Source organism: Bactrocera latifrons, unplaced genomic scaffold (genome assembly GCF_001853355.1).
Source record: "Bactrocera latifrons isolate USDA-ARS-PBARC rearing strain unplaced genomic scaffold, ASM185335v1 scaffold_446, whole genome shotgun sequence".
NCBI classification, from domain to species: domain Eukaryota; kingdom Metazoa; phylum Arthropoda; class Insecta; order Diptera; family Tephritidae; genus Bactrocera; species Bactrocera latifrons.
In genome coordinates, this window is record NW_017537097.1 from 192,235 (window position 1) to 210,556 (window position 18,322).

Consider the following 18,322-nt stretch of genomic DNA (forward strand, 5'->3'; position numbering starts at 1 on the left):
CCCACGGTTTTATTTTAGTCTAGTCTATGCATATGTTTATAATTCCCACGGCTGTATCTATTTTATTATTTATTGGTTTTTAGTACATTTATCTTAAGCATTGCAATGTATGTTTAACATAAAACCGTTTAACGTAAAAAGTTTTTTACCTATTTTTATAAACTTTTCAATACAGTGAAAATTTTATTTACGAATAATGGCGTAATGTTTTCGTCGGTATAAGAATCCAAGGGATTGTACTTGAGGTCTAATTTTGAATATTGTATGTTTATACAAATAAATTTCATTGGAAATAATAACAAATTCAAGACTGCTTTCTCAATGTCTGGTTACCAGCGTTTCTGACCAGTTAATACAGTGGTCCGCTTAATAGATTATACTTAATGCACATCAACAATGTCCATGGTTAATAAAGTAAGCGGACATCTGCGCTTAATAGGGCGTCCAATTAAGAGAACTTTTACTGTATTCTTTATTTATGAATTACCTTAACTAGCCTATCTTTTAAGTTGGTTCGAACCGCACCCAATTTCCAAAATTTTCTAAAATCGGTTCAGTAGTTTAGGAATCCATTGCGGACAATCAATGTGACACGTACTTTTTATATATAAAAGAATCTTTATTAAAGATATATAGTAAATTTCAATCAGTACATTTTTCTTCACCTTGTTTCTTTCAGGTATTGGTCTTTTAAGTTTGCTGAACTAATACGGTACGACATGGTGCATTATCCTGACGAAGGAACAAAGAGTAGTTTGCCCATAGTTTCGGAAGTTTCAGACAACTATGTGGACGCAAACGACGCTCAAGTCATATTATTTATGCACATAGATTTACTATATAATTGTAATTAATTGTTTATAAGATTGTATAGTTAGATGTACTCTACTTGTTACTTCTTTAAGTATAGAGTTTGAAGTGATATATTTATATTAAAACTAAATATATACATATATGTATGTTAAAATATTTATAACATTTAAATTAAGGCTTGTGTAAGTATATTTTTTTTTTTTTCAATAAAATAGAGCTAAATAATAATGTAGTCTTTTTTTTTTTTTGTTTTAATTGGAATTGGTTATTGTAACAAAAATATTGCCGCAACGCTAACACATGTACTTATTAAAGGTACCTGATGGATAACACGTCCATTCGCTAATACATATAAATAGCAGAGGGAACTCATAGCTAACTTATTCGGTAACAAATGCATTTGTTACATACATCTAACAAACAGACTTTAAATATATTCGGTAACAAATATAAGCCATACTGTTAACCAAAACAGAACCAAAAGGGTACACAAAGAAAAGTTAGCATAGAAAGAGACTATACAACAACTACAAATATTACTTTTTTCTGCTCACATACGAGTAATTGTTTTCCGCCACAATATAATTTTCAAATGAATATATGAAATTGACCGAATTCAATATCTTGACAATATTTCAATATCTGAGATTGTGTGGAGGTCAATTATTCTCGTAAAAGTATTTTCAATATTAAAAGAAAATCCGGCAAATTGAAATGATTTAATTTTAGGTATCTGTAAAAACAGTGATAARTTCTCATACTATTCGCTTAGTCTGAACAACTAATTCATGCAGGCAAGTTAAACAACGGAGATTAAGCATTGAAAATAATTTTACATAAACAATTTAACTCCCAATTTTAAAAACGCATTACATTATACATTCCTTCCTCTCCTTATTTATAAACTTCGCATTCTTTTTATTTTCAGCATACCTATTTGTTCAGGCGATTTCAGTATTTACTAAGCATACAAAATACTTTCCCTTTACTAGATTTTAAAAGTACTTTAAAAACCACACACAACCAAGAATATTGTTCCTATTTATTATATTACATTTTTACAGAACAATAGAATCAGTTGATACTCGACGCCTTTAGGAAATATATTTTGATAATTTTGGATCTTATATCTACCKTTGTAGATTTTTTAGGCCAAAAGCAAAACATGAATTCGCAAAAAATTACCATCGTGGTGGGAAAGAGAATCCGTCGCCGAGTAGTTTCATTCACTCCGGTGAATGAACGTCTAGCAACAATACGCGTCAAAGCGATGTTCTTCAACATATCGCTGATTCGCGCCCACGCCCCGACGGAAGAGAAGGACGATGTGACCAAAGATGCCTTCTATGAGCGTTTGGAGCGCGCCTATGAGAGCTGCCCCCGCCAAGATGTCAAAATCATGCTTGGCGACTTTAACGCCAGGGTGGGCAAAGAAGGTATCTTTGACACTACGGTCGATAAATTCAGCCTCCACGATGAAACATCCCCAAATGGGTTGAGGCTGATCGAATTCATCGGGGACCGGAATATGGTCACCTGTAGTACTAGATTGTAGCACAAGAAAATACCTCAAGCTACCTGGTGTCTCCGGATCGAAAAGCCTACAACCAGATCGATCATGTTGTGATAGACGGAAGACACGTCTCCAGTGTTTTAGATGTGCGTACGCTCCGAGCTCCTAACATCGACCCGGACCACTATCTTGTTGCAGCCAAGATTCCCACGCGCCTCTGTGCAGCAAAAAGCGTACGCCATCAAATACAAAGAATGTTCGACGTCGAGAAGCTGCAATCACAACAGTCAGCCGAACGATTTTGTACTTGGCTTGCACTTTTACTTTTTGAGAACACTCGTCAACAACTCGATATAAGGGAACATCATTTCAAACTCCTTACGCAGAGCTGCTACCGAAACCGTTGGTTTTCGAAAAGTGCAAAAGAACACATGTTACGACGAGAAGTGCCGTGTCGSAGTGGAGAGAAARCAGGTTGCCTATCTCGTACAAAGCCAGRAGAAAACGAACCCGATTCCTCAATCGATGACGATCTAGCAGACGTTCCATTGCCCGATCATGAAGAGTTTCGAATAGCAATTAACCGTCTGAAGAACAACAAAGCTGCGAGGTAGAGATGGAACGAGCGCGAGCGGAATCGATTTTWGACTTTGGAATCGACTTCTAGTTTTTCGATTTTAGAAGAAGATTAATCAACCCTGATATTCGACATTTGTAACTTAAGTCGACTTTTTATAAATTAAGGAACTCGTACACGAAATTCGTTAGATATATCAATATTTTATTAAATTATAAACGTGCAGTCATATTTTTTAAGTTTTTAACATATTATAAAAAGTATTTTATGATTTTATTGCATACAATTTGGTATTGGATAATAAAATTGCTTTTTTTAATTAAAAAACAAAAAAATTTAAAATAAATAACTACGAAAACCACATTTCTTCCCCGATTGAGCTTAAAAATATTAGCTTATTAAGATGCTGAGGTGATAAGCGACTCCACATGTGAAACTAATCGCTCACAGGGTACAGACGTTGCAACCATTGGCAAGTAATTTTTATCTACATTTCATAGATATGGATATTCAAATTTCATACTTTCCCACACAGTGAACGGATTATTATTTTGTTTCCGATTGACAGCCGGGCGTGTCAAATATTGTCGTAATTGTATTGGTAATCCTCCAGCCTCATCAGAATCTGCAAGGTTGGAACAACAACTCACAGTTTTATCGAAATAAGACCACATATCATCATTGTCATCGTTCGTTTTCTGAGCTTCTGGACCTTGAATAGCTAATATCTCATCTTGAAAGTCAATATCGGCCACCGTTGCTTTTGCTGCCAATGCTAATTTTCGTTCTGTCTTGACAAGATCAGCTACACAAAAAATTATACTAATATTAAACTAAACCATAGAAATAATCAAATAATGTTTGCATAATCAACCTACCGACATTAGTTACCACTCGTGCAGAATCYCGAATACTTTGAAAACCAAACTGTTTATAACGAKGATCAACCAATGTTGCACAAGCGTATATGTAGTTTTACAGATTCAATATTGCCGTATTTTGTTTCGATGTCTTGAACCATTCTATTTTTCAAATKTCGCCCAATTAAAGTTTCTGGCGTTAAATCTTCAATCTTCTGTAAAATATAAAACCAATTCATTCAATAAAAATTTAAAACAAGATAATATKGCAATAGCTTTGCTAGTTTAACAATGGSAACTTACTTTTCTAAGACTTSAAATCAAAGGAATGCACTTGCTCAATGTTACAYATTTCTCAAAACAAACTTCTKGCGTTACTCGCAAGAGAGGTTTTAAGATGTCACGAACTTCTATTARCGCATCGATTTCCTCACCTGTGCTCATGTTAGGTGGCTTCGCTTTCGAAGATTTTTCTATCTTCGCTTGTAAAAGCACTTTACTGACATGATCAGCAAGCACAACGAAACGGTCAACCATTTGAAAACAGGAGTTCCATCTCGGTCGCACTTCCTGAATTAATTTCAGACGAGAATTTTMATCCTTTTTGTGCTTCTGTAATTTCAGCAACTCTGTAGTCGCTCCTTCACTTTGTCGAAAGAATGTGACAATTTTTTTAACTTTTGACAATAGCTCACGCAATGACGATTGCTCAGTATGATCTGTAATAAGTCTGCAAGATAGCATCAGTCGGGTAAGTCGGAAACYTGATTTTGAGATTCAGATGCAGATGGAGTAATATTAACTTCGATAAGGCGCTGACCAATATTATTTATTACATGTCCAAAACACGAAATGTGTTTCCCATCGCCGAACTCATTTTTAATAGTTCCTTTGTTGTTTATTGTATTATCTTTTTTATTATTTCTATAGTTTTCCTCTCTTCCATGAGATAAGCGCCCAGCTCAACAGTCTTCATCTCAGTTTCTGTGAAGAAAGGTTAATATGTCAATAAAGTTAGATATTTGAAGTTAAAACTGAATGTATTGATTTTTGAAAATAGAATCTGTAACTAACCCTTGAGATAGTGAACTGTTAAGCCAAGATAGCTTTTCATTGTGTGTTGGTGAGTCCAGATATCAGTAGTAAGACACACAGATTCAGTCTGTCGCAGTTCAAGTTTTATTTTATTCGACAAATCTTGATATTTACGACTCATAGCATTAGTTATAGTTGGCTCACAGGGTATGTGATACAACGGTTGTAGTGTTTTAATAAATTTTCTCAATCCTGGTATTTCTGTGGTACACAGAGGCATATTATCAACTGCGATCATTCGTAAAAGAGCTGTGGTAGCTTGATCATGTCTATATMCACCAGCTACGAAACAATGAAAATGCATGATAGAAGAAATTAATATTATCAACTTTGTTTCCTAATTTAAGTCACTACTACCTGAAAAAGAATTAGCATTGTTMATACAACGATCCATGGAGCCTTGGACATGAGAGTGAGTGTGCTTAATTAACRTGAGATAAGCCTCCTTAAAATCGCATATAAGATTCTATCGAGCGCATAGTGTGCAAGATTAAAGCCCACTGTCAACAAACTGATTSGACYTTATCAGTGTGGCTTTAGACATATAAAATTAACAACCGACCTCATRTTCATCATGCGCCAAATCTTGGAAAAGACCCGTGAAAGGAAAATCGACACACACCACCTCTTCGTCGATTTCAAAGCTGCATTCGACAGTACGAAAAGGAGCTGTCTTTATGCAGCGATGTCTGAATTTGGTAAACTAAACTAACCGAAAAACGAGTACGGCTGTGTAAACTGACGTTGAGCAAGACCAAAAGCTCCGTCAGGATCGGGAAGGACCTCTCCGAGCCGTTCAATACCAAACGAGGTGCGACTTCTGCCATCTGCTGCTGGAATAAATAATTTTAGCTGCAGAACTTGATCGACAAGGTACAATCTTTTCTAGGAGTATACATTGCTGGCGTTGATGCAGAGACTGAAAAGTCGACGTTGCGAGTTTTCGAGAGAAGTTCTGCGAAAAATTTACGGTCYTTTGCGCGATGAGCTGTATGAGATATATGACGACATTGACATAGTTCATCGAATTAAAAGATAGCGGCTACCCATGTTATCCGAATGGACGGAAGCACTCCAGCTCTGAAAGTATTAGACGCTGTACCTGCCGAGGGAAGCAGAGGAATAGAGGAAGATTCCCACTCTGTTGGAAGGACCTGGCAACGCTTGGAATATCCAATTGGTGCCACGTAGCGAAAAGAAGAAATGATTGGCACGCTGTTGTTAACTAGAATATAATCGCGTAAGCGGTGTCTACGCCAATTAAGAAGAAGACGAAGCTCCTCTTTAATCTATCCCTGTCGCACTTTCGACAAATAAAGAGAGAAAAAAGACAATAAAACTAAGCGGACTGAGTAAAACATTTAATAATTTTGATGAAACTTTGTATGTGGGTGCCACGCCCAGAAAACATCATTAACCATAAGTGCCATAAATAAGCACTTAATTACGACTATAAAACTCTAATTTTTACAAGGAATCGGAAAGCCAAGGGGTATTTTAATGTACTTATCATTTAAACCAAAAAAGCTACAGCAACCAATATTTTTGTCTTTTGAATTTCGCGGCTATATATAAAGKGCTACAGAACTCGTATCTGGMAATACTATTCATCTTTCAAAGGTCTTGACATAACMTACAAAACGACGCTATGCATGATTAGTTTGGTTATTGCGTTCAACAGTTATAGACGTGTAAACATGGAGTTCACTAACGCCGAAATYCGCGTTATTTTAAAKTTTTCCKTCTCCGCTAGAGAAATGTTCCCTGAGATTAATGGTGTTATAGGGGATGGTACTTTATCACTTCAAAGCAGAGACATTAAATTGTACACCCGATATGGTATGAGAGGAACCGGGGTCTAAATTGGACGACGGGCRTGGCACTGCCCATATTTAGGTTAAGTCACATATCTCAAGACCTACTCGACCACTTTCTATTTTCCATAATATTTTTACGAGTGTGCGTTACCTTAGTCAAAATTATTGCAATCAACTCGTCCTTAAACCATTTTAGGTTGGTCAAAAWACGTGATATTTTAATGAAACTAAATAAAAACATTTTCTTGATAATTAATTGGTTTAGCGATATTTTGGAATGGAATTGGTAATTACAATAATGAATTTCGAGCCACYCTTTGACCGAGCTTTTATAACATTTCAGGATTATTGTAATATAATTTTTGCTCAGTAAAATATAACAATAGAATTAAGTTTAAGTTCCTTTCACAACATATCTTTCTATCAACATATAAAGTTTTGCCAGCACATGTACATGGTCAAACCAATAATTGTGTTTTCTATGTACCTCATTGATTAAAGTAATAGCCTCCGTAGTATAGACATTGTCCTTTTGCACTAGACTTAAAAAGCAAACGCAAACAGTTGTCAGTACTTAATAAATTTGTCGATTTTATTGYTTTGGATGTTGTTTTCTAGAAGACTTCAACAAAACGCACAAATTACGTTGAGGAATATAAAATGTGCCTAAAGTATGTATGTTAGTTATTTGCACCATACTGAAAACACTAAAGATAAAACTTWGTTGTGTAACTATAGCTACACAAGTAAGGAAGAGCTTGGTTCGGGTATAAGGAAACATTCCACACTCTAGCAATTTAGATTAGAGTCAGGGAAGTACCTTCAGGCACATAAGGCTTGCTAACTATATGGGGTCAAGGGCAGATTTTAACTTTATTAAGATAGCTTACATATCAGTCGATGTTTTCAGTAAACAATCAACTAACGGGTTTCTCAATAAAACAAACGTTTATCTATCTACAAACGTTTATTTTTCAACAAAGCAAAAACGGTAAGGGATATCAATAAAATTCTTTATTCCTGTAAAAGTACATTTGATGCCATTATGCATGGAATTCGATTTCTTTTGCATCGCCACACGAACAAGCTAGCAGAACTCAATTTCCGACGGTTTTGAAGCATAAATCGGAGGATTCTTGTGCTTTTTCACATTCGATATTCGTAGGAAGCTCATCAATCGTAGCTGACTTGTTTGCATAGATCATGTTGCCTYACATGAAATAGTCTAACAGCGTCAAATCGCACGACCAAGGCGGCAAATTAACTGGGCCATTTCGTAAGATAACGGTTTCTCCAAACTTGTAGCTTATGGCGCCGTCCTGTTAGAACCACATATTATATAATTCCATATAATAATAATATAACTTTGACGACCCGTTGTAGCAATTCTGCTGAATGTTGTCTTCGAGCGTTGCTGGAGGTAGAGGCGTTTAATAGCAAAAACTTGGCATCCGTTTGACTGGGCCATTTCTCAAAATCAACGAGCCACCAAACTTTGCACGTAATATATTCATGCTGAGACGTAAAACATGTTGGAAGTAGATATTTTGTGCATCTATTTCATCAAATTCCAGGTAAAATGTCTTTAAACAACGTCACACTATACACTATGAAAGTACCCGGAAATTGTAGTTCCCAGGTAATGATATTTCAAAATAAATGTATTTCGGAATGTTGGTAGAACTGCCATTAATTATTGTGCTAAATATGAGCACGATCTATTAGCCACTTTGTTTATGTTGGACAAGGGTTACGATAATTCAGTTTTATCAAAAACACTAGCCGACAATTGGTACAATGCCTTCAGAGACAGTCTAGAGATCGTTCTAAACAAACTTCGGCATCTTCAGCTGATAAAATGATTGAAAAAGTGAAAAATATGCTGCATAAAACTCTCAGACAAGCGYTAGAGAGATGGCAAGAGAGCTTGTCGAAAGTCCGTTTGAATAATTTTAGTTTATATTTTGAGTATGAAACGCCTCTAGCTCGTTCAAATTAAGCCGAACTTTTTTTCAAAAAGAGTATCATAAACAAGTCTCTTTGGACAAGCTTGGTCGTGCGAATTCCGATCCCATATTCATGGAGAGTATTATAACTACCGATGAGACATGGAGTTTTGAGTTTAATATGCAAACAAGTCAACAATCATCAGAATGGGGAGAAAACCCAGCCRAAACCTAAAAAAAAAAAAGATTTCCAAAACCACACGAAGACTTTAGTCACCCCAATAACGACCATTTTGTTTGCTGACAAAGCCATTAAACCAGAAATAAGCCTTATATGGAAAGGTGGTGGAATCTGGGGGCTTGAAGAGTTCTGGTTCTATTTGAGCAATTTTTGTCGTAAGGTGCTACACTGTGCCAAATTTGGTTGAAATTGCTGGAGCAGATCCCGAAATATGTAATGTCATCGCAAAGTAAACGGTAAAAAGCCTACCTACCTATTTTTAGCTCTTATAAAGCTCCCTAATGCCATCTTGGGGTATAAAATTTTATGTCGGGGCGTACTTACCTTTGGTTTATCGCACTTTGAATAGTTTTTATATGAGCAGTAGATAGGGTTATCTTWMGATTCTGTTGGTAGGGGTGCTTAARGAACTACTGCGATCCCCTGTGCCGAATGACTGTTCTATATAGGTTTTTTTAGAGCGTTTTGTGGGCACATCAGTGCTCCCATATCAGACATCTATGAACTCGTCCTCCTTTTTTTTCCAAGGAACACGCTTAAAGTTTCATTACGAAATCTACATTTTTACTTAAGTTACTGCTTGCGTACACAGATGGACGGAAGGACAGACATTTAGTCATAACTGAACTCGTCTCATCATCAGAAACAACCGTTAGGTGAACAAAACCATTATGCAAGATATTGGAAGAGTATAAAAAAATTCTGAATATTCTCTTTTGAATGAAATGCCTACAGAGTATTTCATTCTAAAAATTAAACTACTTTTTTCCTCTAAATGGTCCGCGCGTCTTGGTATCCAAACCGCAAGTTCTAGGCCATCCCCTAGCGAGAATAACTAAAGTCGTATTAAATATTTTTTTGTAGATGTGTGTAAACTTGTTACAAAAATTGTTGTGAACAGCAACAATTATCAATCGTTCAATTTGAATAACCACTTATTATATTTTTATTGTGTTAATAACCAATTAACTCGGTATAAAGTCAAAACAGAATCTAATTAAATATATATTACACAGCATTCGCATATTAAACGTGTGTGTGAGTGAAGCTATTTACTTACATACACACACATTCACTTATATGCGGCTTTAAGAGAATTTTTGTTTTTGGAAATTAAYTCYAATCTGTTATGAAGTGATAAAATTTTGTATATTTATTTATGAACATATTCAAAAGGTTTAAAATTATTATTTTAAATTATAACTAAAAGTTTTTTTTTTAATTCGAAATATTGTGGTTCGGGGTAACAAGTTATATTATAAACCAGTTCGAGAAATAAAAGAACCTTATATTCGGAAAAATATGCACTCCAGTATTACCCGAAAATACCATAGTGGGATGAATCGCTCTTAACACAAAAAAAATCCTACATAGACAAAAAATTAAAAAAATCATTACGAAATCGTTTTTTAATACTTAATATCCAGTGAAATGTGTATATCAAAACTATATTAAAGATCAATTAATCAACTTATGTAATATTATATAATGTTGTGTTGCATCACATATCTACATAGCTATTTTTCTCATAAAGGTCTACTAACGCACCGTAGTCAATCATCAGCATTGTCTTACCAATGACAAGTGAGTAAATAAATATACTTATATACAAATTACATAAGTGAGTGTCTGATAACTAAAAGGGTTATTATTAAGTGGTCGTTATATCGCAATTATGTGTATAGTGTGGATTGTTCTGAAGAAATATTTTATAAACACTTATTTCKTTGCTCCATATATTTTGTGGGCGTTAACAAGTCGTATAAGTAACATTATGGATAATACATGTTTACTAACTCAACAACTCCTTTATATTAGTTAATCGCAATTATATTGCACATTAATGCATACTCATTTACAATTGGTAGAMGAAAGCTTCTATAACTAACTTTTTCCTATTCTAAACTGATTCTCTTTGGCAGATAATAGCAATTCAAGTGAAGTAAAATGACTTCGTTAATTGCAAGAAAGATCATTAATATGTTTCTACGAATTTCCTAATTTATCAGATACATAAATTACTCTTTCTGAAATGGAAGCTTTAATTAAATTAAAAAGTATATGGTAAAAAGTCAAGGCAGGAAAAAACATTTTTTGTTGCATAAAGCTATTACAAGTKTATGAAGGTGAGCAGAATTGCACGTAACCAATAAACTAGGGAGTCTTACACTTTGATGTTTAAGAAACATAKTTTTAAATATATACTACAAATATACTAAGAAAATAATTACATTAATTGATATTTTTAATTCGGCCCTATTCTTCTTATCCGCCTACTAATATTGTATATACTTGAGATTCAAATGTTAACATCGGTAAGAATAATAACTAAAAAGCTATCCAGTTACCTTGCAATACTTCTTCTTACTTTCGTTATACGGTCATCCAATAACGGTATTTTGTAGATATCACAAAAGGTGGTTAAAGTGCGAAAGCCAGTCTTCACTCTAACATGTTGTTGTTGCGTTAAAGTGCATAGCCTGTGTCGCAGTTATTTCCTTCAACGTTGCTTCATAAAAAGTTACTGCAGTCAGTCCAGACACTCCCTTGTTTAAATGGTTTTCTCAAAAATTAGCGTAGAATATAAATTACCCCTTTCACTGTTGGAAAGCTACACAAAAAGTTAGGGTCCCATACTAAAACTCCAATAATGTAATTATCAAAAAGTTTCCTGAATCGCATGCGCAGATCATATAATTTTCTACAAAAAAATTGCAACAATAAGTGTTTTATAATTTAAAAAAATATATAATTTCCATCGCCATAAAAGGTCCTTTATTTATAGTTTGATGTTTAAAGTGAGTAAGTTGAGTAGGTGCTCACTGAATTTTTTGTCTTTGACATACTTACCACTTCCACTTYTTTAAAYAATACACCCGTTTTACTTATAAGGGTAATTCAATGTGGATTTATTTCGATTTTGTTTTTAATCTGTTTAAAAAATTTAACAAATATGATTTCATTAGAATTAATTTTGGCGTTTTTTTATTGCGGAACTATTAACACAAGTTTATCTTAATTTAAACCAATATGCGGAAATATGCTATTATATCCGTATGATGATTGAGAAAGCGGGAGGATCACAGCGGCGATAAGTTGACTTCGATTGCAGATCTAAACGAGACTGAAGAAAAGTCTAATACGATGACCCTTTTGACCAGTGTGGTATGTGTTTGCATGTGTGGATGTGGTCTCGCGTATGGGTGGTGTTGATGTTTGGGTCCTGGAATGTGGATTCTGTATGTGTGGTGTATTGGTGTAGTGGCATTAGGGGGGCGGCGAATATTCAGCCTAGCAATACCTGTAGTTGCTGGAGAGTTGCAACTACGCTGCTGAGTCCTGTAGCGGGGCGATGCTGTGGCGCTTTTGGACGACGCCTGGTTGGTGCAACATGGTGCGGACGCCATTGATGGGACTCAGGGCGGACTGCAGTGGTTGATGGGGCTGCTCGTGAGTCACTACCATAAGCGGTAGATGATGCAATAGCGTTGGTTGGAATTAGTAGGGATAGGCTCAGTACGTGCCACGGTGGTTGCCGACCGAACAGTTGGGGTTGGTGTAGTAGACATCTCTATAAAAAATTGTATTTGAATATACATAGGTAGTATATAATTGGAAAGTGCGATTATGATGGAGAATTTTAATTCTCTCCCATCGATTTAAGAAAGATAACTACTCAACGCCTGACTCAAGTGTGGCCAGAATGGATGCTCCTTTGAGAAAGTGCCCTGGAGTTAGGGCTGTGAGAGCTGAAGGGTCTTGCGAGAGTGTTGTTAGTGGCCGTGAATTGAGAACGGCTTCAATGGGAATTAATAGTGTTGTAAATTCTTCGTAATTAAATTTTTAGTTTCTAGCTACCTTTTTTAAGTGAGATTTTTTACAGCTGATTCCCATAACCCCACTCATATGAGGAGCTCTTGGGGGAATGAATTGCCAATTAATGCCTTGGTGAGCGTACTTTTGTACAATCTCAGAGGAGACTTATTTAATAAGGTCCACAAACTGTTTTTCTGTGGCTCTTTGAGGACCGATAAAGGTTTTTCCATTGTCGATCATAAGTTTGGGCGGAAGACCGCGTCGTCCGACGAAGCGAGCAAATGCCGCGAGGAAAGCCTCTTTTGTCAGATTAGCACATAGCTCGAGGTGCACTGCTTTTGTCGTTAAACAGACAAAGACAGCCACGTAGCTTTTCATTAGTGTGGGAGACCTTAGCATGGACGCCTTTATCTAAAAAGGCCCAGCAAAATCGACACCTCTAATGGTGAAAGGCAGAGCGAAGGCACACAATACAACAGCTTATCCGGGGGGTGAGAAATTCCTTGTCAGGGTGATGTTACTAAGTCAGTATAGTAAAACCCTCAAAGTGTTTGGCGTTCGTATGTGTCAGTTTTTTTTATGACCTTTTTTCCTTGTGTCCTGTGTGGGATTGTGTGCGCACATAGATGGTGGCACAATATGCCTTTTCAGAGGTATCACAAAAGCCATGTAGTTCGATTTTGTGCTCTGGGGCCTTATTTATACATCATGGGAATTGTATCTGAGAGATATCATTCAAATTACCCGCGAACTGGGACCACTTTTCTAAGCTAAGTGGTTTCACTTGTTCATCCCAGTCAGTTCCGTCTAGCCACAATTCTTGTATTAGAATTTTTGCTTGTATCATAATTGGCGAAAGCCATCCTGCGGGTTTGGAAAGTTTTGCCTCTTTGTTATAGCTGATAGTGCGGATATTGACTTGATTGATGTTTAAATGAGTTAAGTATCCACCCACTTTACCCGGAAAAAAAGTGCACCCTACTAAGACAGCTTAATTCACCACATGACACTACATCAGACCACAATTGAGAATATCACCACACCCAGCAAGCAATGGTGATCAAGAAGTAAATACACGAGATGGTTTAATGTAGATGGGATCAAAATTGGACGATGGGCGTGGTACCGCCCACTTTTAAATGAAATCACTTATCTCGAACTCGATCGATTTCAACCAAAGTTCCCTACTTTTCAACAGAAAAAATACAAAAGCTTCCAATTTCGTAGGGAAATATTTAATATAATTCGAAAGGACATTATTTTGCATTTATTTTTTTCAGTTGAGTTCATTTTTCGATGAGTCGTCCGAGCATGTCGAATGGTAAGTGGCGAAATAATATATAGTATATATAGTATATATACATACATGTAAGTATACATGACAAAAATAACTCGTGGAAGAAGCAGAGTGCCGAATTAAAACTAAGTGAGCATAGACCATAATAAATGTTAAGTTTTTATGAAACACTTTTCATATTTTACCAGAGTCTGAAATTAATTACCTTTGACTTTACTTCTTTCAAATGGCGGAAGTGTTCAATTACATCCGAACTTAGCATTTTCTTACTTGTTTAGTATAAGGTTTTGGAACAGTTTCAAGTATTTCGTAGAGTGGTGAATGAAAACCCGAATACTTTTTTTGCTGTGCAATACTTTACCTCAAAAGTAAATTTCCTCAAACACAAAATTACAAAAAGTAGTGAAGCACATACGAGCACGTCAGGAGAGAAAGAAGTGACTTTGATGACAATGGAAATTTTGTGAAAATTCATTGCTATTATTCTTATATTTTGATAAGTGTATATTACATTCATCATCTTAACATACTCTTAAATAAAAGGTTACGCGCCCATAAGCGAGAACAATTGTAATGTGAATATACGAAAATCCTATAAAGCCTTCTTATTTTATTATCTTTTCAACATAAAATTTAGCCGTATAAGGGGCACTTAGTATTATATTAAGTTAGTAGACATCATGACTGCCAAATARAATATCTAATGTTGGCGCACACGCATAAAATTGTAATAAAAGGGTAAGTGACATTGATTTGGGTGAGAAAAAAATAAATAGCTTCACCTCASAATTGAGTGCAAATGCAAGGTAAAGAAAATAAAACTCAGCAATGACACAGAGCTTTTTACAACATATAAAAGTTTAAAAATAATAAATTTTTCAGTGACAAATGATTTTAAAGAAACATTTTTAACCCAATGGAAATAGATACATGTATATATAAAAGTTGTTGCTATGTTATATGGTAAGATGTAGTGGCAGTAGGTCGTCAGGGAAACTCGGATTATATGCATATAGGTACATATCGTCACTGAAATGCAAAATAACGTTACAATATTTTCGGAAACTTACAATGGCATGAATGAAACACGAAACAAAATGGAACATGAGTGAAACAAAATTATAATATCTGTTAAAACTGATTTATATCTGACTGCGGAACCTGAGAACATATGTTATATTATRTATGTAATTTGAAGTAGTGAAGCGTAATTAATAACACACCCAATTTCGAATTTTTTGATGATACGTTATTTTGCATTACAGATGACGATATGTACATACATAGGTAGAGTGGTTATCTGATGACAAACAAAAGCCTCAATTATGCCACCGGGACCAATATTACTTCACACYATTGCCTTCCCTCTGAATCACCCTGTACTTCTGATGAAGTTTATCAATACAAAACGATTTACATGTTCAACTTCCGAGACATCGTCAAGCAATCCTCGTACGATAATTGCATGGAAGATGCGCTATAGTCTGCTCCTCTTCTACCTGTGTCATATTCTATAAYAGTCATTAAATGTTGTTCCTAGTYGGCTSACATGTCTGCCTATCAKTCATTGACCTATWAGCASTCCTACTAGAGTTCTTATGTAATTCCTTTTGATTTTTAATAGTGGATAAGAGCAGCATGTCAGGGGTTGGCTTCGCCGAGACTCAATTAAATTTTTAAAATATTTGTCGACTAACTATCAACAAGTAACTAGAGGCATATAAATTCTCTCTTTCCCAGAGTATAATTGTTGCCAAGGATCCACTATGCACCTGTTTATTGTAGAATAAGTTATTAGACAAACTAAGAGATCAAGGCCACAGTGGCCATATAAAGGAGCACAAATTTGGTGTGGGATTTGTGGTTGGAGAGAGACTCCGTCGCCGAGTACTATCATTCACTCCGGTGAATGAACGTCTGGCCACAATCCGCATCAAAGCGAGGTTCTTCAACATATCGCTGATTTGCRCGCACGTCCCGAYGGAAGAKAAGAACGATGTGACCAAAGATACCTTCCATGTATGAGCGCTTGGAGCGCACCTATGAGAGCTGCCTATCGGTTATCTGTAGTATTAGATTCCAGCATCAAGCTACCTGGCTGTCTCCGGATTGAACAGCCACCAACCAGGTCGATCATGTTGTGATAGACGGAAGACACGTCTGAAGTGTTCTAGACGTGCTCATGATCCGAGGTCCTAACATCGGCTCGGACCACTATCTTGTTGCAGCCGAGATTCGCACACGCCTCTGTGCAGCAAAAAGCGCAAGTCAACATACACAATTAAGATTTAACGTCGAGAAACTGCAATCACAACAGACAGCCGAACGATTTTCTACTCGGCTTGCACTCCTACTTTTTGAGAGCAGTCGTCAACAACTCGGTATAAGGGAACTATGGGACAGCATTTCAAACTCTTTATGTACAGCCGCAACCGAAACCATTGGTTTTCAGAAAGTAGAAAAGAACAGCTGGTACGACGAGGAGTGCCGTATCGCAGCGGAGAGAAACAGGCTGCCTACCTCGCAATGGTACGATCGACCACAACACGTGCGGGATGGGATAGATACCGAGAGTTGAAGAGAGAAGCGAAACGCATTTGCAGACAGAAAAAGAAAGAGGCCGAAATGCGTGAGTACGAAGAGCTTGATAAGCTGGCCGACAGGGGTAATGCCGAAAATTTTACGAAGAAATGCGGCGGCTTACAGAAGGTTTCAAGACCGGAGCATACTCTTGCAGAACCCACAAAGGTGATCTAGTCACCGATGCCCAGAGCATACTTAAATTATGGAGGGAACACTTCTCCAGCCTGGTGAATGGCAGTGAACGCACAACGCCAGGACAAGGCGAACGCGATTCCCCAATCGATGACGATAGAGCAGAAGTTCCATTGCCCGACCATGAAGAAGTTCGAATAGCAATTATCCGACAGCAAAGTAACGGGGGTCGATAAATCGCCGGCCGAGCTATTCAAACACGGCGGCGAAGAACTGATAAGGAGCACTCATCAGCTTGTTTGTAAAATATGGTCGGACGCAAGCATGCCCAACGATTGGAATTGAAGTGTGCTATGCCCAATCCTCAAAAAAGGAGACCCCACAATTTGCGGAAACTACCGTGGGATAAGCCTCCTCAATATTGCATATAAGGTGCTATCGAGCGTATTGTGTGAAATATTAAAGCCCACCGTCAACAAACTGATTGAACCTTATCAGTGTGGCTTCAGATCTGGAAAATCAACAACTGATCAGATATTCACCAAGCGCGAAATCTTGGAAAAGACCCGTGAAAGGAGAATCGAGAACTCACCACCTCTTCGTCGATTTTAGAGCTGCTTTCGACAGCACGAAAAGGAGCTGCCTTTATGCCGCGATGTCTGAATTTGGTATCTCCGCGAAACTAATGCGGCAGTGTAAACTGACGTTGATCAACACCAAAAGCTCCGTCAGAACCTCTCCGAGCCGTTCGATACCAAACGAGGTTTCAAACAAGGTGACTCTCTATCGTTCGACTTCTTGAATCTGCTGCTGGAGAAAATAATTCGAGCTGCAGAACTTAATCCAGTAGTTACAATCTTTTATAAAAGCGTACAGCTGCTGGTGTATGCCGATGATACTGATATCATCGGCCTCAACAACCTTTATACCTACGATTGGTTTCCATGAAAGTCTCCTGTGTTTTATTATTAGCCTGGTATCATTTAATAATGGGGACGCTATTTTTTGAATCTATTGTTTCCTAATGAATAACACCAGCTCTGTCTTGCTAGTATTCATGTTCAGTTCGCAGCGTTTAATAATATCATTATATATTATTAATATTTCCTGCGTAACGATAGCGAGAGTATTCGATAATTTACCTTTAACCAAAATCGCCACCTTATCTACATAGGCCACAACATGTACCCCCTTCTTTGCTAGATATAATAAAAATGTATTCTTTGCTAAAATTCAAAAAACGGATCCTCGAGGTGGCTCTCTTCAATCTATTCAAATAATTTCCTGAGGGGTTCAGATATGCCTAGCTCTTAAAGCACGCTTGGTATGGCATTAGGCTGGATGTTATTGAACACGTTTTCTATATCCAGGACCTCTGCTATCACTAAGCTTACTGCGGTTTCTGTGAATTTTCCGTTGTAAAATACATGCTGCGAAACTTCTCCTAGCATTGACTCAGATCACTTTCTTGTTGCAGCGAACATGCGCAACGCCTCTAGCAAAAAACGCACGTCAACAAACACAAGGAAGGTTCGACGTCGAGAAGCTGCAATCACAACAGGCAGCCGAACAATTTTCTACTTGACTTGCATTCCTGCTCTCGGCATTTCAAGCTCATTACGTAAAGCTACG